At 35.1% G+C, this 22,387-nt stretch overlaps 1 protein-coding gene across 1 annotated transcript in view; it reads right to left on the bottom strand.

The window, feature by feature from the left end:
* Positions 1 to 22,387, bottom strand: part of FRYL (FRY like transcription coactivator) — a 315,130-nt gene that overhangs the window by 194,672 nt on the left and 98,071 nt on the right. The window contains exon 4 of the mRNA XM_036763836.1: positions 15,069 to 15,178. The gene's annotated coding sequence lies outside the window, so the exon portion shown is untranslated. The remainder of the gene's footprint in view (positions 1 to 15,068; positions 15,179 to 22,387) is intronic.

The raw sequence follows: 22,387 nt of genomic DNA, 5'->3' as shown, positions 1-22,387 counted from the left end.
CAAGGGTGAAGGCCAGCCTCTGGGTTTATATATCTCATTCAGGATCAAAGGTGAGTCACACATGACCACGTGACCACAGAAATGAGACTTAAGCCCATGTGGTCTAAAAGCCTCTGATGTCACAAACATGTCACTCAAACCCATATAAATTAGGCTTTCCCTTGAGGCAAGGAGGTCATCAAGGACTCCCAATTTAATCAAGGAAACAAAAGCCAAACTCTTCAAGGGCACTTGATTGAATAAGTGCTAAAAGCCCACCCATACAGCAGCTTAGCTAGTAGCTCTTCTCTCCTCGTGTCCACATAATACCTTTACCTGTGGCTGCTGTGCCCAAAGGAATATAAATTTTGATCACTGAAACCTTGCAAGTTATCTAGGGATTTATAAGGTAGATTTCTCTCTTAAAGACTATGACTTAAACACAATTCAATCTGGCTCTCATTGATTGGCCAACAATAGGGCCTAGCCCAAGCCCCACCTGGTCATTGTTTGGGTCCTGATTGGCTCGAAGTAAATGTAAATAGCAACACTTTCTGTTTTGGCTAGAAATCCTGATGGTCTTCTTATACATTTTTTTTTTTTTTGACTAAGTAAAAGAAGTCACTCTTGGCCTCACTTCTTGCCTAGCCTTAATCACTGAATGGGTGTTGTCTCAATCAAACCAAGACCTGGGAAAGACCTTAGCTTAAAAAGGCCAAGGTATCCCACTGCCTCTAGGACCATCTCCGGTTGTCCTGATCTATATCTTGCCATGAGGCCCAGATGGCTCTGGAGGAGAAAATCTGGTGACTTTGCACAGCCCTCCCTTACTTAAATCCAATTCACTTGCAAGTCATGGCCTCACGGTCCTTTTCAAGAACAAAGGACAAACAACAGCATTATTAAAAAAGTTTTACAATTAATTATGTCTCTCTTAACACTACCTGAAAACCTAAAAGGGATAATATACCTTTAGAAAGTGAATAATTAAATGTAGAAGGATACTTTGGATACTTAAAAAATGTTTAAGTACACTAGGGATTCTGTAAATAAACTATTATTACCTTAATACCTAAAATAAAACGCTCTATGCTGTATCACAATCTTTTATGACCCATTTATTTTCAAAATGCTGAAAAAACTGAGATTAGGACAGTATAAGCTAAAGCCTGATGTATAATGGATATAGTGTTGGACTTGGAGTTAAGAAGCCATGAGTTCAGATCCTGTGCCTCAGATATTTCTCTTATCTGTGGAACACTGGGCAAATACTTAAACTTCCTCAACCTCAGTTTCGCCAGCTACAGAATGGGGATAATACCAATCTCACAAGGTTGTTGTAAGGATAAAATGAGATGTCGAATGTCAAGTGCTTTGCAAACTTTATAGAGCTGCATAAATACTGGCTATTACTATGCTATGGATGGTTTCAGTAATCTTATAGAAAGTAAATAATAACATTTAGGAATATTCAAATGACCATAAAAAAGAGAAAAACCTACATAAAAGAATTGAAATAAGAATGAACCTGTGGTTTCACTAGACAAGGCAAGTCTCCAAAGTAGCTGCCATAGCTTGACCTCCAATGCATGTCACTGGCCAAATGCAAGATGGGAAAATGGGTAACATTTCACCACAACAGCCAGTCATGAGATTTGTCTCTTTCATAATTCATAAGTATCTCCCAATGTTCCCTCACCTTCTGTTGTGCAAGTTCCCAACTTCCTCCCTTCTAAGGCTGGAATTAACACCTCCTGAGGGCAGTTACGTTACCTGGTACTTAAAGCAATAGCAAACACAGGTGCCATTAGGAAAATCTCACCAGCATTCTTCCCCCTCGGAGGGTAGGTTCTGTGTTCTGGTATAATGACAAAATATATGGTAGTCCAGACTTCCTTTTTCATTATGGATTGGACAGAGTTAGGGGAAGGGAACAAGCAGTTATCAATTGCTTACTATGTGCCAGGCACTGCGTTAGCACAGTAAAAATTATTTTACAAATAATTATAAGTGCAATTTTAAAAAGTTAGCATTTATACAGTGCCTACTATACACCAGGAACTCTGTTAAGTGCTTTATAAATATTATCTCATTTGATCCTCACAACAACCCTGGGAGTAGGTACAATTATTATCCTCATTTTACAGCTAAGGAAACTGAAATAGACAGAGGTTAAAGATTTGCCCAGGATCACATAGCTAATAAGCGTCTGTGACTGAATTTGAACTCAGATATTTCTGACTCCAGGCTCAGTGCTCTATCCACTGAACCACCTAGCTGTCTCTGAGTTAGTCTCACAGAATGTATAGTCACGGACGAGCTATAAGCTTCATCACAGATATCATTATGTTATTTTTCCCCCAAAAAACCTATTTATCTTCCCAACTTCCCTATCACGGTCAAAGTCACCACCATCATTTAAGGCACCCGGCTCCACAACTTTCACATCACTTTCACCTCCTCACTCTCACACCCCCAATATTCAGACAGCTGCAGAATTTTATAGATTTCACTGCTATAACATCTCTCACATCCTTCCCCTTTTCTACTCATTGGGCACTAACCACCCTAGTTTAGGTAGTCCTTGGTCACTGCTTGCCTGGACTACTCTAACAGCCTCTCTGCCTCAGGTCTTTCCATTCTCCACACAGATGCCAAAGTGATTTTCCTAAAACACAAGTATGACTACGTCACCTCTCTTCTCAAAAATTTTCAGTGGCTCCCTATTAATATTTCATCTTAATCTCAGGCTTTTAAAATTTCTATTTTTGCTTAAGTCTTTTTAACATATAATCATTAGTATAGCCATATTATATTCATATTGTATTCATATATATACAATTTATAAATAACTTATAAACATACAAAATGTGTGCTGAAAAAATTTTTACTGACTGGGGTATATAATCTATCAACAATGTTTGAAAATTACTGGTAATAAGAACTCCTCACGAGGACATCTGCTCTATCAATACATTGGCACCTTCTGCTCAGCAATTTTATAGTTTTAGAAAGTTGCCCGGGGTAAGAGGTTAAATGACTTGCTGAGGATCAGATAGCCAGTATGCATTGGAAAGAAAATTACCATGATACCCTGCATTATGCACTTTACCCTTAAATACTAAGCTTCTTGAGAGCAGAGACTGGGTTTTTTTTTTCCTTTCTTTGTATCCCCCAAGTTTAGCATACTGCTGATACACAACAGGCTATAAGTGCCTCTTGGCTTGACTTGACTCTATTTCTGCATTGACTGTAAAAATAAAATTCAAAAATCATCTTAAAACATTTTAAACCACATAAAACGTGGGTTCCATTTCAAAGTATCATTAAAAAAAAGCAAAAGTCCTTGAATAAAAATATTGGGTCAAGATGTTTCTAAACTTTCCTTACTACTTCTATCAATTTTAATTTAACATTCTAATTATGGGTTGATAGAGTAAAAGAGGTCTGAGAAAACAATTTTTAAGTCATTTTGAATAACTTCTTCAAATCTTCTATAAACTAAAACAAAACTGGGTAATAATCACTATGAATACCACCATGTTAAAAAAAATAGGAATAGGTCAAAGATATACAAAATGATGTTTTCAAAATATCCCCAATAAATATGTAAATAGAATTCCTCATATCACTGCATAAGGTTTAATCTGCATTGACAATGTGGGGTGTTTAAGATTTTTCCCATGTGAAAAATTGGTCTTTTATATTATTTGTTTATAACATAAAGTTGCACTAAAGAAATAGGCTGGTCCCAAGTTAAACTAATGGGGGAAATAAATTTTAAATTCAGTCTATCACATTCCATTTATTTACTCAGTCACATGATGCACAGCTGGAAATGAGGAGAACTGGGTTCTAATTTGAGCTCTCTGCCACTGAGTGACCTTGGAAAAGTCATTTAATCTTTTTATATCTCCATTTTCTCTGTGTAAAGTAGATATTAATAATACTAGCCTCTACATACTTCCAAGGATGTGGGAAGGATTCTGGTAATAAACAAACAAACAAATAACAAACCCTAGAAATAACTTCGATTATTTGGAAAAGTACCTGCCAGGAAAAGCTCGATTTGAATGTATCGGCATGAATGCTGAGCAAAAATACAATTAATACAGATCTCTGCAAAACTGTAATTGATTAATCTAAGAACAAGATGATTAAATGACACTGCTTTTATTGAATCAAATGAAAAATGAAGTTTTATTCGCAAATATATCTTAAATATGCCATTCATATCTGGACTTTATTTTCTACCTATGTAAATTATCATCATTCAAACTGTAAAATGGAAGAAAAAAGTTATGTTAATTATGCTAATTATTCAATTTCTGCACATAATTGATTTTGCTTCTAAAGAACATTTAGTGCTGACAGAACTGTGGAATAGTACCAGTATCAGATAACTCTGCAGAGACCTGGGTCTGTCACCTTTTGTTAATCTCTTTTGCTTCTGGCACGAGCTTACAAAGAACTTTGCCAGAAAGTAATTAAAAAGAACAGAAAAAAGGGCACCTTTTTTTTTTAAATAAAAGAAACTTTTCACATATTGCAGGTCTACTCTGTAATACAGCATATCTCTATAAGAAGACCAGAATGTGTTTTCTATATAACATAACAAGTTTCATTAATATTGTTCATGAAAAAAATGATCATTTTTTCAACAGCTTTTATTCTATTCCTCTTGGTTTATAGAATCAGCATGCAAAAATGGCAATGATGACACCAAAACATTTATCTCAGTGAGAAGCACATATACTTACAGCTACTGCTCCAAGACTTTAACAAGGACTTTATGCTAATTTCAAAAAACACAGAATCTTGTAGGCTCAACATTATGTCTCAGTCAGCTACAACAGAAGCAGCAGCAGCAGCAATGGTTTTGTTGGTCTGGCTTGTCAAACTGTTAGTCCCTTCTTTGCTCACAGGCAGCAGAGTTTTGGCCCACAGTTTCACTGCTTCATTACCATGCAGTCTCTGAGTGACGCACAACTATAGTAGAAACAGTGCTGAATGCAGATGACTATCCAGGAAGAATAAAAGCTTACAACTTTATTGTAAGCACCCTGAAGGACACCCTCACCTTTACTTATGCAGAGGCATAAACTGCAGAGACTGTCTTCTACTTGCTATTTTGTTAGCAGCTCTAATAGGCAGTTTCTGAAGTGCCTTCCAGGATAGTCCCAGTTGTTAGTAAACATAAAAGGGTGGAGTTCTGCACGGCCAACTTCAACTTATTTCAGAAGCTCTAATTGCCTTAGGAATAAAAATGAATTAGCAACTGGCACAAGATTTTCAAGAAGGTGTCCTCTTAAACAGCTGATCAAAACAGTGGCATTTTATTCCACACGGATGCCAGTTTTAGAAAAGCTATTCCTCTAGATGGTCTTTAGTAGGACATTCCTTCCATGGCTCCACATACCCAGTCAGTAATACGTACTGACTTCTCAGCATGCTTGTGATGATGCAGAGTACGTCATCTCACTAAATCCAGTAAAGATAATGCTGGCTAATGGAATGAGAAGATGATGTAATGAACATGGATGCATAAAGCTTCTATCTGCTCTCTAAACCTGCTCAGCTCAGAGCAAAGTTTTTCCTGCCTCTTGTAACTTAATGCGTTTGATGTCTCATTTCCTAATTGCAATATGAGCTCAGAAACAGATAACTATGTAATAGTAAATTACAGATTTAAAAGATAGTTCTTTCACTCAATATGATTTTTTTTGTAAAAATTTTTTTATTTTAAATGTCAAGTAATAAGTAATCACTATTCAATTAAAAGACTCTTTTATAGGTCCTTCATGTAAAAATATAAACAGGTTTATAGTAAGAGGTATATGAGATACTGGAAAGAACACTAAACTTAGAATCTGAAGACCTAAGTGACTATTCATCCTGATTCTGCCCTTTCACTGGACTATACATTATAAAAGGGAAGTAAAAAATATTATCTTTGTTTATATGCAATTATCATTTTCATTGAAGCTTTACAAATGGCTTTCTTTATACTTGAATGCATTATTCAACTATTCTGCCCCACACATACAAAAGTTCAAACCATTATCCAGCTATGAATGCCAGCAAAAAGTTCAAAATACAACACAGGAGGGAAAAGCAGTGTGTTGAATTCAGCATAAGGAAACTGAGGCACAGGGCACTGAAATGACTTATCAAGGGCCATACATCTAGGAAGGTAAATAAGGCCAGACGACCTCAAGTCTTATTGACTTCAGGTTCTTACTGACTTTATCCACTGCACCACTCTGCTGCCTCACTATTATTAAGATCCTTCCCAAGAATAGATCTATAATTCTATAGCTACTATTTCTGCTCTACATTGACTACATGGGGCCACAACATTTAAAATCATAAGAGAAGGAGAAGGAGGGGGGCAGGAGGGTGGAGGGAGAGAAGAAGAGAAGAGAAGAAAGAATTTCAAGTATCTTCGATAAGAGTTTGGTATCATAAGATATCAACAACTAGCAAATATATATAAGGCCAAAAGCCATACTCCAAAAGCGAAGCAATCAAAGGATATGCACATAGAGTTCTCAAACAAATAAATGCAAACTACCTGCAACTTTATAAAGGAATGTTCCACTCACTAACAAGAGATATGCAACAACCCTGAGGTTTCACCTGATAACTCAAGAAACTGGCAAACATGACAAAAGACAAGAATAGTTAATGTTGGAGGGGTTGAGAAAACAGAGGCACACTAATGCATTATTGGTAGAGCTGTGGACTGGTACAACCTTTAGGGAAAGCAATGTGAATTTATGCAAATAAATGAGATAAACTGCCTGTACTCTATGATTCTGACTCTATGATTCCACTCCTCTGTTAGGAAGATGTGTCAAAAAGGCCACTGATAAAAAGCGTTCCATATATACACAAATATTCTAGGTAACAAAATACTGGAAACAAAGTAGATGCTCACTAAGAAGCAGAGAAACAAATTGTGGTTATAAAATATAAAAGAATATCATTGTGCTGTAAGAACAGATATGTATGATGAATATAGAGAAGCATAGATTTACATGAACTCTAAGTGAAAATATACACAGGTGAAAGTATACATGGGAAAACAGTATACACAATGAGTACACGGCAATGGAAATAGAAAAATAACAACAAAAAAACTAAATCTCTTGATATTGTAAAGAACAAGCTTGGCCACAATTAAGAGATAATGAGAAGGCATTCTGCCTTTCCCCTTTGCTGAGGTCTAGATGGGGAGTGCCACATATGTTAACCATTGCATATAACATCAGATTTTTTTTTTGTGATATTGATCAACTTTCCTGAACTTTTCTCTTTTTTCTCTTTTTGAGGCAAAAAAAAAATTACATTATTTAAAAAGATTTATTCAGCATTTGGAATTTTTTTCTTAAATAAAAATGAAATGACATGAACTAAATTTCTAATTTACCTTTCTACATGCAATGAATGCTCCACGGAGAAAAAAAAAAGGATTTACTAGATGAAACAAACTTTCGAATTGAACTCAGTCCAATCCATGTATAGAAACAACTTGGTGCCTGATTTTGGAGACTATTTTATGTAGCAATCAGATAAACTGAAAGAAGTAAAGAATGAAATAGGCAAGTAGAACAGATTCAAATATTCATCACAAGCATCACATTAAAGATAAAAAGGAACTCTACTGTCTTTCATCACCTACACCACTAACTTATGAACAGTTTAACCTACACACACACACACACACACACACACACCCTACTGTTTTAGAAGAACCTTCTAGAAAATCAAGTATCACTGTACTCTGAATGCTTTTTGAATTGTTCAGTCATCTTTCAGTCATGTCCAACTCTTTGTGACCCCATTTGGGGTTTTTCTGGCAAACAGTGGAGTAGTTTGCTATTTCCTTCTCTAGCTCATTTTACTTACAGATGATGAAACTGAGGCAAAATGGATTAAGTGACTTGCCTAGGCTCACACAGCTAGTAAGTGTCTGAGGACAAATTTGAACTCAGAGATAAATCTTCCTAACTTCAGGCCAGGCACTCAATCCACTGAGCTACCGCATTGCTGCTTTTTTTAGTTGCTCAATTACCAATTCTATATCTTATGTTAAACAATGAACTCTTCTCATTCTTCAAAAGGATAGTACACTGAGAATAAAAATCCAGAGTAGATCTAAGCCCACCAGATCAGTAAATACTTCCCAAAAAGCAGAAGCAGTCACTATTATATCTTTTGTAAACATGCAGGCCGACTCTAAGTTGCCGCTTTTCTCTTTCTCCTATAGCTAAAATGAGAGGGAGAGTAGCAGAATAGGTTAAAAAAAACCCAACCAAGTCCTCCAACATAAACAGACTAGCATACTTCCCCAGGCAACCAATTCTCTAAGACTTCAAGTTACAAAGGAGTTGCAATTTGCATCCCTGGTCTGCAAGGAAGAGAGAAAAGACAGGGGGAGGTTCATCAATGTTCTGGATGTACTCTTATTTTTAGCAAATTAGGATATTCCCTGTCTTCTTAAAAAAATAAGAACAAAACTCCCATTCAAACTTATTGTCGTTTTTTTTTATCTGCATTATAAAAATTTATTAAATCTAGAGCTAGAAAGGGTTTCAAAGGTCATCAAAATCAGAAACTCAGATTTGGAAGGGATCTAGTACAACTGCAAATGATTAATAATGCCTTCTACATCATAAAACATGGTTCATCTACTCTTAGCTCAAAAAGCCTCCAGTGAATGAAGAGAAGCCCATTACCTCCCAGGGCAGCCCACTACATTCAGAGCTTGCTCAAACTTCAGGAAGTTTTTCCTTACATCAAGTCTAACTTTGCCCTTTGTCAATTTTCTCCCATGGCTTTTAGGTATGCCCTATGGGCTCAAGTAGAATAAGTCTAATCTCAAATCCAAGGCACTGTATGTAGCTCTTTTAGTTGTTCAGAGTACAGCTATTACGAACATAAATATAACCTATACCTATGTAGCATAAATAAAATGTTAAGAGTCCTGTGAAATATTATAAACTATATGGATGTAGGATCTGTTCCAGACTGTTATTTTACATTTAATAAAACTGGGGTTTGAAATTCTACTATTGTAAAATTTATCGAAATTTTATTCTCAAGCTTCATTTCCCCAGAATTTCAACTATTTCTAAGAACTTCATAAAAATCTTTTTTTATTTTCTGACCTCATATTGTGCACTAAATTAGTAATCACATAAGAAAGCGGCCAATAAGGAGGGAAAGGGGGGAAAGGGAGAGCTCAATAGATTTTTAGGAGGCTGAAACTGAGTTTTCCGTCTTCTTTAACAGTTAAAATATCTTAAAGTATTATGATCCCCATTATACATATGAGGAAACAGACTCAAAGGTTAAGTAGTTTCATACTTAATAAATATTCAAAGCCAGGTTTCTTCTTACTCAAAATTTTGAGATCTTTCCACCATTCTATGCTATATTCTCAAAATGAAATTTTAAAAAGCAAACAAAAAAACTCCTTATTTTCCAAGCTTCAGTGAGACTCAAGTAACTAGGCACTTTTCATTACCCGATCAATGGGTATCTACTTCGTTTATAGTTCTATGCTAATACCAAGTAGAAGCCCATCCATTGGGAAAATGGCTAAACAAGTTGTTTTTCATGAATAAAATAGACTATTAATTACTATGTAATAAACAATGAATATTTGGAATGCAGAAGCATAGAAGGGTTTATATGAATCTATGCAAACTGAAGCAGAACCAGGAAAAAAACATGTGTAAGGACTATGAGATTTGATAAGATACCAGTCCCTGCTTATTTGTAGAGGAAGGGCATTATGGGTGTCAAACAAAACATATGTAAGCCTTTTTGAAGTGTTGGTGAGTTTTGCTGAACTTTTTCCCTCTCTTTTTCATTCTTTTCTTTTTTTACAAGGCATTGCTCTTTGTAAGGGGGATGGTGAAGATACACTGGCAAACGAAGGCAATGTGAAAACAAAAGATAGCAATAAAATTTTATTTATTAAAAAAGAGAAAAATATGCTTATCCTATCTAGACTTGGGAGAGAAGTTTGAAGGGTAAATAAAAGATGGAAAGCTGCTTGGCCGACCAGGTAGATAATTATCAATTCACTACTTTTTAAAAAGAGAAAATGTGTAAGGAAATCACTTTATTTCTTTAGGGAAACTACTATGTTATTTGATAATATGTCTTTAAAATACATATTTTGGGCAAAGGGGGCAAGCGATATTATTTTCAGTACTACAAGGAAAAATAAATGAATATATTTAAGCAATTATATGTAGATATAAGACACAGATTAGAAAGGAGAGAAAAACTGGAAACTTCTCCTCCCACCCAACACAAAAAAAGGGTAGACTGAGAACCTAGAAGCCAGTTTTGAGGGACACCCCTAATTGGAAAAGGACTTATTTATGTGTCTCTAAAATCTTACTTTTATTTCTATCTTCTGCGTTTTTGCCTTGAAATAGGAAAGAAGCAAAGGCTATTAGAAAGTTTAGATGGGTAAATGTGGTCTTTCTGGAATAAAATGTAATCTGATAGTTAAAGATTTGTTGTTTTAGATGAGAGATGTCAATTATGTGGCAGCATGCAGCCACAACACTGTTTAGTGTGGCTAGAACCAGTTTAAAATGTAATTGAAAAATTTAACAAATAAATAAAAATACAATAAAATGTGGCTAATATTGCACTTTAAAACTAAAATGTGTGGCCCCTTTGAGTTTGACACCACTGTTTTAGATGTTGTATTGAAAAATGGATTGAAAACATTTTTCCTCTTTTTTCCTCCCTTCTTCCCAACTTCCCATCACTGCCAAGGATACCACCATCCACCCAGTTACTCAGATTTACAACCTAGGTTTCATCCTTAACTCCTTCAGTGGGCAAGTACTATTGTTTCCAACTCCACAACATCTCTCATACATACCCTCCCTTCTATCCCCTGACACTGCCATGGCCCTGGAGCAGGCCCATATCACTTCACACCCTATTATAATGGCCTGCTGGCTGCTCTCCTTGCTTCAAATCTCTCCTCCCCACTCCACCCCTCAACCACTCCGCTGTCAAATTAATCATAAAACCCAAACAGATCAACTGCTTATTTAATCAGCTCCACTTGACTCCCCATTTCCTCCAGGATCAAATATGAAATCTACTTGGCTTTCAAAGTCTTTCACAACCTGGTCCTTTCATATCATTGAAGTTTTCTTACTCCTTATTCGTTATTGTTATTCTCCTTATTCTCTATGATCTAGGACCTCCATGCTATTCCTCCCACATGACACACCATTTCCGGACTATTGGGCATCTCCATTGGCTCTTCCCCATGCCTGAATTCTTTCTGTCCTCATCTCTGCCTCCTGGTTTGCCTCTAATCTCAGCTAGCCTCCCATCTCTTGCGTGAAGCCCTTCCCAGTCTTCCTTAATCTGAGTGTCTTCCCTTGGAGACTACCCCCAATTTATCTTGTTTGTACATAACATTATTTCATGTTGTTGTTGTCCCCCCATCTCCTCGTTAAACTGTGAGCTCCTTGAGAGCAAGAACTGTTTTCTGCCTTTCTCTATATTCCCAGCAATTAGCCCACTAACACTCAATAAATGCTAACAGACTGACTGATATCCTATAGACACATGAATTCATAATCTCCACCCACCTTATAGAATCTCCCTATTTCTGTCAAGACTACTACCATTGATAGAGCCTATCTAGGATCTCAGGTTCACAGTCTTAATGTCATCTTCATCACCTCACCCTTCCTCACCCCCTTATATTCAATCACTTTCTAAATCTTGCAATTTCTACCTCAACAAGATCTCATGCATTCAACCTCTTTCCTCTATTTACAGAGCCAGCCTCCTCATCTCGACTACTGTAATGACTTCCTAACTGGTCTCTCTGGCTCAAATTTCTCCCCATTATAAGCCACTCTTCACATAGTCCCCAAAGTGATATTCCTCAAGAACATGTCTAACCATGTCAATCCCCTATTCAATAAACTGAAATGGCTCAGAACTACCTACAGGAGTGGTATCAAACTCAATTACAAATGGATCCCATAGGCCACACAGTGACTTAGAAAACCACAAATTAACATTGCCTATGGATCATATTTTTATTTATTTTGTTAAACATTTCCCAATTACATTTTAATCTCATTCTAGCCCCTATGAATTTTGCTGACTTCAAATTTAACACTTCGGACCTACAATATCAAATAATATAATCTTTTGGTTTTCAAAGCCCTCCACAACTTGGCCCCAATGTATCTTTCCATTCTCATACATTATTCCCCTTCCCATACTCTGCAGTCCATCCAAAGTTAACTTTTCTCTGTTCCTTATACACGGTACTTTGTCTCTTGTTTCCCTGCCTTTGTATTGGCCATCCCCCACTCCTGGGATGTGCTCATACTTGCTTCTACCTAATAGAATCCCAAACTCCCTTCAAGACACAGCTTAAGTATAAGCTTCTACATTATTCCTTCTTTGATTTCCACCCAATTTTTAGTGTACTCTCTCAGTAATAACCCTATAATTAATTACCTAACACATTTATTCTATTTCTATACCTCTCCAGGCTGTACTTGTCTACATCTCTCACCATCCCTTCACCATTCTGTAAGGCCACTGCAGCCCTAGAATTCACACCCTGCAAGGACAATCCTTCCCCATGGCCCTTCTCTCTTACTGGATTGCTCCTCTCAGAATACTTTGCTTGTATTTGTATTCCCAGTGCACACTGCCAGACACATAAGAAGTGCTTAAGAAACAAAGGCTTGCTGAATGACACACCTCTTCCTCAGTAGAATTGAGTACAAATAGTACATAACATTTGGCACATAGTACGTACTTCATAAATGCTTGCCAATTTACTATTTATTTGATTTTGCAATATTCTCTATCCTTTACATAAACTGTTCTGAAGCCCTTAAATGCCATGTATCCATGTGGAAGACTTTTGCTCAAAGAAATATCAGAGTAACTTAGAACACTATTTTATTAACAGCTCACAGAGTGCTTTAAGGCTAGCAGAACACTTCACATACATTTTCACTTAAACATCACAGCCCCATAAGGTTAGGATGTAGGCATTATTATTTCTACTTCACAGATTAAAAAAAAAATGAGGCTTAGAAAGGTTCAGTGACTTGCCTAGAGGCATACAATTAATGCCAGAGGCTGGAATAGAAGTTATCTGGTGATGCCAACTCCACACCTCTTTCTTTTATATCACAGTGACCCTAGTTATGACTGCAGTTAAACATTGCTGAAAATGGTGCCTTACTGTTTTTCACTTTTGTAACTCTTTAAATTGACTAGTACAATCATTACTACATTTACATTTTAATCAACCCTTACTTGAGTGGAAAAGTGTGTTAAATTCTCCCTCACTCACTATCTATTCTTATGGGAAACTTGTCTACTCAGATCAAGAGACCATAAGCCAGGCTCCAACATCCACATGATTCAACTTATTCAAATTGCAACTGCATTGTGAAAGACAAAATAAAAAACCTTAAGTTTAGCAAAGCTAATCCTACAAAATAACAGAAAAACACCATCATAAGACTAGGATAAGGAAATAGGGAAGAGATAGAAAAAACAATTATACCTAATACATTACAAATGGATGATGAGTTGGGCTCAGAATTGAACAAAACGAGGAGATAGGTCTAGAATGCATTTGGAAAAATACAAAGTTCTTTGACTGACTCCAAGCTTCTCCTAACAACAAAGATCTTGTTTTTAATACAAATATTCTCCCATGTTTCTGGACAGTTATGGGCCATGGAACACTCTATTCTGAGAAAAAGTAGAATTTAAATTACCCAAAGGGCATAGAGAGGGTGTATAGTGGATGTAAGCAACCTATAAAACATTAGAGTCAAGGGATAAGCTGGAAAAACTGGGTAAAGGATGCCATCAAAGAAACATGAATTAAACAATGAGCTAGTCCATAATTATTGTCAAGAATAGACAATCCATATATGCCACTGATTTCAAGTGGAAGTGAGGAAGCCTCCAAGCAGCAAACTTATGGGAGGATATGAGCAAGAGGTGCAAAGGACAGGCATGCATGGAAAGGCTGCAATCTGAATTACTTGAGGGAACAGATCCATTGAGAAGAATATAGATCCATTTTTTAAATATTTAAGTAACCTTGTTTCAATTATTTCAAAAGCATCAAACCAGCAAATAACACTACAGGAGAAAAAATTGTGTGTGCCTAATAAATTATCACAATCATAGTCTCCAAAATGCTCCTTAGTGGAACAGAAGAAGTAAAGATGAGCTCAAGTACATGGAGCTCAGCTCAGCTCTCCAATCCCCAATCTTGTAGGTAAATAGCATGAAAACAGTGTTGCAGATGAATAAATGAATTTTTAAAAGCACCTGTTAGGCACCTACTAAGTGTCAGATACCATGCTAACCACCAGTGATAAAAGAGTGAAATAGTCCCTGTACTCAAGGAGCTTACATTCTAACCAGAGATGGAGGAAAGAGGAGAGGGAACAGGCAAGGAGGGTATTTTTGATCCAAGAAGCCACATGGACTGTGGGTGGAACCACAGGACAACCAACTGCAACATCCTTTCCAGTAGCAATGATGGTGCTTTTTTGATTACTGTACAGAGGACAAAAGATAGAAAGGGCTTCAGGGAGAACTCATACACTATAGGAGCAAAGAACAGTATACCCAAGTAGGCTCGGGCTTCTTCGTGGATGGATGGATGGATGGATGGATGGATGGATGGATGGATGGGAAGTGAAGCAAAGTCTGAGATCTGCTAGGGACAGCAGTTAAGTGAATTTGTATTCACTTGTCAATTGGGATGACTTAGGCCCATTTACACAAGTCAATAAAGTATGCATATGGGGCACACATCAAAGCAAAGAAAGAGTTTTGTTAAAAAAAAAAAAAAGTTCTTCCCAATGGAAATCTTCCCATAGACAGTGCTGATACTGAAAATCATTAGTGTCAGAAACGACTGCAAAAGAAACAAGAAAATGTTTATACTATAACTAAAAGGAGGAAAAAAGAGCCAATATTTGCATATGTTATTAGCAGTATAAAAAACCTCTGAAATACTTCTGAAATACCGAATGTGAAGGATCTCTGATTTCATCAAACATAGAGAATCCCCAATATTGGGACTTTTTCTTCAATGCAGATCCTGTATGACGACATGAAGTCTCTACCTGCCCCACATCTAAAAGAAAAAAAAGAAAGAAAGAAAAATATAAGCCACTAATATTTTTCAAAATTTCTATAACATTTAACCATACACACCATATGGGTATTCATGGGTTGTATGGTTGCAAGTCATAGAAGACTACAGTCTCCATGATGTAGTGGAAAGGACACTTGAATTTGGAAGTCAAAGTTTCAATCTTGGCTATGCCACTTACTACCTGTGTGACCTGAGACATATCATTTAATCTCTCTGAGACAGATTTCTCATTTGAAACAAGAAGACTGAAGATGCCTTCTAGGGTCTCTTCTAGATCTAAATGTATGCTTCTATCATTAATTAAAAATTCTGCTACACAGAAGGCAATGTAAAGGTGTATCATGGATGTGAGCATGTTGTAAAACCTAACAGATAAGGAACTCCAAATAAGAACCAAAGGAAAAGATGTTATTAAAGAAAATGAGCTCGTTACATGACAAGAGCAAGGGGTAGTCAGTGTAGAGTTCATGTACTCTCCTGGCAGCTTCAATTACATAAGGAGAAAATAAGAAAGGCAAATTCCTGAAGCACAATAACTTGGTGTGGGTCACCAATGACAGAAACGATCGAATGACATGAACAACAGTCATGATGAATAGGCAGGTACCAATGAAATGTTGCCTGTATCATTAGATACAATCTGATCAATCCAGTCTGGATCAATATCAACATTGATGAAGTTATATGAAGTGTATAAAGTATATAATGAAGTATATAAGGAGTTTGCCACAAGATTATAGTTCTGTTATCCTTCTCATTCAATGTCTATAGCAATGTTAAGATGCTCCTTATTTCTTATTTCAATATTTTTATATATCTATCTCAACCATTTTCTTGTTCACTTGTTTCAGTTGTGTCCAACTCCTGGCAACCTCATTTGGGGCTTTCTTGGCAAAGATACTGGAGTAGTTTGCCATTTCTTCTCCAGCTCATTTTACAAATGAGGAAACTGAGGCAAACAAAGTTAAGTGATTTGCCCAGGGACACACAGCTAATAAGTGTCTGAGGCAGGATTTTAATTTAGATCTTCCTGACTCCAGGCCTGGTGCTCTAACCACTGTGCCACCTAACTGCCCTTTGTATTAATGATTAAGTTTTATATTACATGAAAAATAAAACTACTTTCTATGATTAGAATCCAATAGTCCTGACTAGTAATCATTTTTGTACTCACAAACCAATATCCTATCATTTCACACTGCACTAGGATATTATTATTTCTTGATTAAAATGGAATTTGTTCGTGGATTTTTTGGAAATAAATTTTGGAACCTTAAATAATCTACTAACCAGAAATCATGAAAAATATTCAATGTTGGCAAAAAGTCTTACTAAAGTAAACATAACTGGGTGGAAAAACTCAATAAACAAATAGAAATTGACATTTCCAAATTATAGTATTCTTCTTAACCACATAATAAAAAAAGCTATTTCCCTTATTAAACTTGAAATGGAAGAGAACAGATTGGAAATTTCAGAACATAAGCAATAAAAACCAGACTGCTTTCAAATTTTCTTCGAAGCTAAAAAAAAAAATGGAAAATTCTTCCATATATTATTTATGTTCTTAGGTTTATCAAAAACTGGGTTATTGACTTCAATTATTTCTTGTTTTTCCTCATCTAATCTCTTTTATTAACTTGCTATTCTATTTTTTAAATGGCTTTGATGATTGTTGCTTTATAATATCATCTGAGGTCTGGAAGTGTTTTCTCCCTTTATTCCTACCTTTGTAAATTTATGCCTACCTTTGTAAGTTGATACTCTATATTTGTTCCTCCAAATGAATTTTGTTGTATAACTAACATATCCCTTAAATAATCTTGATTGGTATAACATCAAAAGCGTAAATTAACTTTGGTAGTATTGTCATTTTTATAATATTGGCACAATCCAGCCATGAGCACTGACTATTTCTGCAATTAGTTAAGTCATTCTTTGTTTAAGGAGTGCTTTATGACTGAATATGTATACATGTATAGTGAATATTTAATGAATATACAAATTAAATGTAGACAAATATTTTATTCATTGTGCAATTATTTTAAATGGGATTTGCCTTTGTCTTAATGTCGCCTGGATTTTATAATTATTGTAAACACGTGTGGTTATTAGGTATGTTATTATATGTCAAAGTGATATTTCTGTTGGTTTATTTTATAGCATACAATTTTCCTAAAATGTTAATTACCTCAATTAGTTTCTTTGTGGGTATGATAGGATTTTCTAGATAAAATATCATGTCATTAGCAAACATGTCTCCCCTTTTTTTATTTTTGTGCCTTCAATTTTCTTGTCTTTTATTGTTATTATTTCTAGAACTATATGAAATAATAGTGGGGAATAGGGGCATCTTTCCTTTAGTTTTACATTTACTGGGAAAGATGCTAGTGTTTCCCATTGCATGTAACGTTTGCTTTTGGTTTTCCAAAGATCCTTTTAATCATATTAAAAAGATTCCTCTATATTTTGCAGGGTTTTTAGCAAAATGAGTCATGCACTTGGTCAAAGATTTTTCCTGAATTTATTGAGAAAATCAATACATGTTTCAGATATTTTGGGTTTTTTTTTTAAATAAGTATGTTATTTGTTTTCCTAATGTTGAACTATCGTTGTGTCTCTGATAGAAATTCAATTTGATCATAATGAATGACTTTCTGGATAAACTACTGCTACATTTCTGCCAGGATTTTATTTAAAATCTGAGTTGATATTCATTCATAATACTGTTCTATAGAATTGCAAGTTATTTAACAACCTTATGAGAGAATGCTCCAAATCACTGACAACAGAAGACAAGCAAGTCCAATCAACCTCTCACTCAGTAAATTAGCAAGAATGACAAAAGATGGGTTGAGGAAAAACAGGCCTATCAATTGGTATAGCTGTGAACTGGAAAGAAAAATTTGGACAGCAATTCAGAATTATGAAATTAGATGGGATTAAAAGGAATAGATTAAGACCTAGATTAATCCTAAGCAAAACAAATTCTACTTAAGGATATACAAAAATATTTGTGGCTCTTTTTGAGGTGGCAAAGAATGGAAATCTGAAGGGGTACTCATAAATTGGGGAATGACTGAACAAGTTATGGTATGATGGAATACTATTCTGATATAAGAAATGATAAAGGGAGAACTGATGTAGTGCACACTGAAGCATGTTCTTTTTTTTTCCTTGCCTTTTTTTCTGGACCATGCAGAAACCTGATTTGCATGACTTCATATCTGTAATGAGATTTGTATTTCTTGACATCTAAATGGGTGGCTTAAGGGGAGAGAATTTGGAACTGAAAATAAAATAATGTCAAAGGGGATGGTTTCAGAGAAACCTGGGGAAATTTATATGAACTGATGCAGAGTGAACAGAACCAGAACGGAGAATAGTTTATGCAACAACAACAATGTAGTAAAGAAAAACAACTTTGAAAGAATGCTACCCATTTCTTTTTGGAGAAGTAACTGATTCAGAGTATAGAATAAGATGTATATATTTTTAGAGATTGCCAATATGAAAATTTGTTTTGTTTACACATTTATAACAAGATTTTTGATTTTCTTTTGTTCTCAATTGGGTAAAGGGTTAGGATGGGAGAAAGAGAAGGCAGATTTTTGTTAATTAAAAACAAATAAACTTATTTTAAAAGAAAAATTAATTCCTTAAAAAAAAATCAGCCAGCCCTCTTTTCCCTCTATACAAGCTGAGTGATCTCATCAACTCACATGAATTTAAATACATCTATGCAGATAACTCTCAGATTCATTTAGCCAGCCTAAATTACTAAATTACTAGATTACCTCCCCAACACCACCCTCCTGGACTTTTCAAACTAATGTCTCATAGGTATCTCCAATTCAATATAGCTACCATTGTTAGTGTCTTTTCTCTGAGATTGCCTCCAATTTATCTTGTATAGATCTTGGATATACATAATTGTTTGCATGTTGTCTGCCTCATAAGAATGTTAGCTCCCTGAAGGCCGTGATTGTTTTTGCTTTTCATTGTATCCAAAAAACTTAGCATAATTCTTGGCATAATAAGTGCTTAATAAATCCTAGTTGACTTGACATCAAGATCTATTTTGATCTTAACTATATCATCTAACATGTTAGCTATTGCTCCAACTCCATTATTGAACAAATCTGAGAATTTATTTCTCAGTGATAAAAGCACTGGAAGGAGAAATGGGTTAGGAACATGAGGATTTGGGATTACCACTCTGCCATTTACTACCTGGCAGCAAAGCAGTGTAAGTAGAGCTCCAGGCCTGGATGTTAGCAAGACCTGAGTTCAAATCCAGAGATAGCTTTTGATATGTTGTCTCAACGTTATTATTATTTTTCATATAAAATTTATGATTAATTCTTTGACCTGTTTATTATTCTAGTATTGAATTATTTTCCACTTAAATCTGAATCCGTTCTCCAAATTTCCCTTGTAACTTTTTTACATTGTGGTCTGTAAAGAATATGTTTACAATTTCTTACTTTTTTAACTTACAAGTTCTTTATGACCTAACACAAAGCTAATTTTTGTTAAGGTTCCATAAATAGCTGAAAATATGCAAGTTCTTTGTGATTTGCATTCTACAATCACCAAAGATCTGTAACATCTAATTTTTCTAATATTCTATTCAGATCCTGATCTTTACTTCCTTAGGTCTCCAAAAATTAGAGGGTTTTTTTCCCTAGTTCTCCATATAATTCTATTAACTTTTAATTTTTTAAGTACTTAAATTCTACACCATTATATATACATATATACATGAATGTTTAATACTGATTTTTAAAGAAATTTTTGATGTCTTTAACCATAATAAAACTTTCTTGCTTATCTTTCCTAAACATATCTAATTTAATTGATTGTACAATTGATTGCTCAAATGATTGTAACTCCTCCTTTTCTGGCTTTAGCTAAGGCACACCAGATTTTACTCCAAGCCCTCACTTTAACTCTGTACAAATCCTTGTAAGCTTATCACTTGAAAATACTACATTTTTTAGTTTCACTTTCAGATATATTTAGCTATCCTTCATTTTATTAATTAGTTTATCTCATTCACATTTGAAATTGTGATTATTAAATGTTTTTCTCTTCATACTCTCATTAAAATGTTTGATCTCTTTGTTTCCTCCCCTTGATCCTATTTAAAAGGGAAAAGAACAGAGGAGAAAAAATGGAGGTGGGAACAAAATTAGAACTAGGTATCTGCAATTTCATGTAGCGGAGAAATTTTTATTTCCTGAGGATGTTTTAGAAGAGGGGTTCTCAATCATTTTTGCATCAAGGGTCCCACTCCAGCAATCTGGAGATGCCTAAGGACCCCTTCTCAGAAGAAGATTTTTAAATACATAAAGTAACGTGCATCAGATTCCAAGGACAATTATTTATAATAATTATCAAAATATTTTTAAAAACTTTATCAACCCTGGGTTAAAAATACCTGTTTCAGAGGGACCCAGTTAAGGATCCAGAGGGATCCATCTAAGGAATTCTTCAGACTGCCATACTTCTTGGAAGTCCAACTCATAAGAAAGACAAAGATACTCAAACTATATTCTGGACTTCTCAAAGTCACTTCCACACAAGATATCAAAACAAAAAAAGAACTATAATTTATGTGAGTGTATGTAATTTAACAAATTAAATAGGGAGTGTACAAGTTATTTTTCTTTAATAAAATGGCACACTCCCATATTAATTTTTTCATTAATATGGTAAGCAAATTCCTCAAGGTTATTCAATACTCTCCTTTGATAGCTCTTAGAAGCAATGTTACCAAAAATATCTTAACCAGCATTTTTAAAAGGAAAGCAAAAAGCTGTCACTATGTTCTTCTGACATGACAAAACCACTTAATACTCAGTCTTTACATATAGAATTCAACCTGCTATTGATCCCTCCCTTGACACATGCTTGGAGTAACTGTTAAGTTATTCTTGAAGCATGCCTGGAGGTTCAATGAGAAAAGCTCAATGACCTTTTACCTCATTCTTGACTAATCTAATGTCCAGTCCAATTTATCCAGTTCAGCTTGGTCTTTCCATTGTCTTTCCATTCAGTCCTTACTTCCCCTTCAGGAAGGAAGGGAAAAGGAAAAAAACAAGGTGAATCACCTACTTGTTTATGCTGCATGGGGAAGAGTGGTTTAAAACTTTTTGTTTCTCGGTGATTTTCTGCTAAATAAAATGTTTTCAGGTTAAGTTCCAGACTCTCAGCTCAGTGAAAGTACTTAGAAGTGATCTGTCCCAATCACAGAACTAGACCTGAACTTCCAAACTTAGTATTTTGTTTCAAACTCCCTTCAGCACCCATGTACTTTGTTTCATATGGATTTGCATACATAACCCATTTCCCCATTGGGCCTGTCAATGTCTTTCTATTTCCATTAGCCATAACACACTAATTTATAGTCAGTCAATAAATGTTTATTGTTTGATTCCCCCACAAAACCTCTTCCAAATGAATCCTAAGGCCCTTTTGCATTTTACATTCAAACATCATTTTGCTATAGTATTAGATGACTAGTTTACTATGTAATATTATTAAAAACAAAATCTTTATTTTCTTTCTCTTAATTTAAATTATACAAGGTAAAGAATTAAAATTTTAGTAAAGTATATAAAATCACTACTAAAAGCATTAGCAAGAATGATCTAATCATCATACACACAATTAAAAACTGATAAAAAGTATCTATTCTGAGCCTTTACTTTTGAACTTACGGAACTACAAACAGGCATGGAAATAAATGTTTTTACTTTGCAGTAATTTCAGGAGTGGATTAATGGAAAAACAATGTTATTAAAAATTCCATTTGAACTGCATTTGAGTATGAATCTGCAAATCCCAGCTCTCTTCCCACTATAAAGTTACAAAGTACTTTTCTTCCTTTGTGAAACAAGAAGGCCAAGTGTGACTGCCCATTTTACAGATGAGGAAACTCAGGGAGGTAATATAATGCTGATATCCACAGCATCTTCTAAGTCCATGTCTACTGTTTATTCCATAATATCAGGGTGTCTCTGTTGCATAGATGTTTATAGGATACGCTGGGTGATTTAGAAAGGAGACATAATGCTACCTTACTAACACATTAGTCATACACATCGATATTTTTAAAATGTCATGGAAGTGTTTTCTGGGGAAAAAAATTCAGACTTGAATGTTCATTCTTTGCTCATACAA

The sequence above is a fragment of the Trichosurus vulpecula genome, chromosome 6, assembly GCF_011100635.1.
Source record: "Trichosurus vulpecula isolate mTriVul1 chromosome 6, mTriVul1.pri, whole genome shotgun sequence".
Classification (NCBI taxonomy): Eukaryota; Metazoa; Chordata; class Mammalia; order Diprotodontia; family Phalangeridae; genus Trichosurus; species Trichosurus vulpecula.
The sequence above is the reverse complement of the archived record's forward strand: the minus strand, read 5'-3'. Positions and strand labels throughout refer to the sequence as shown.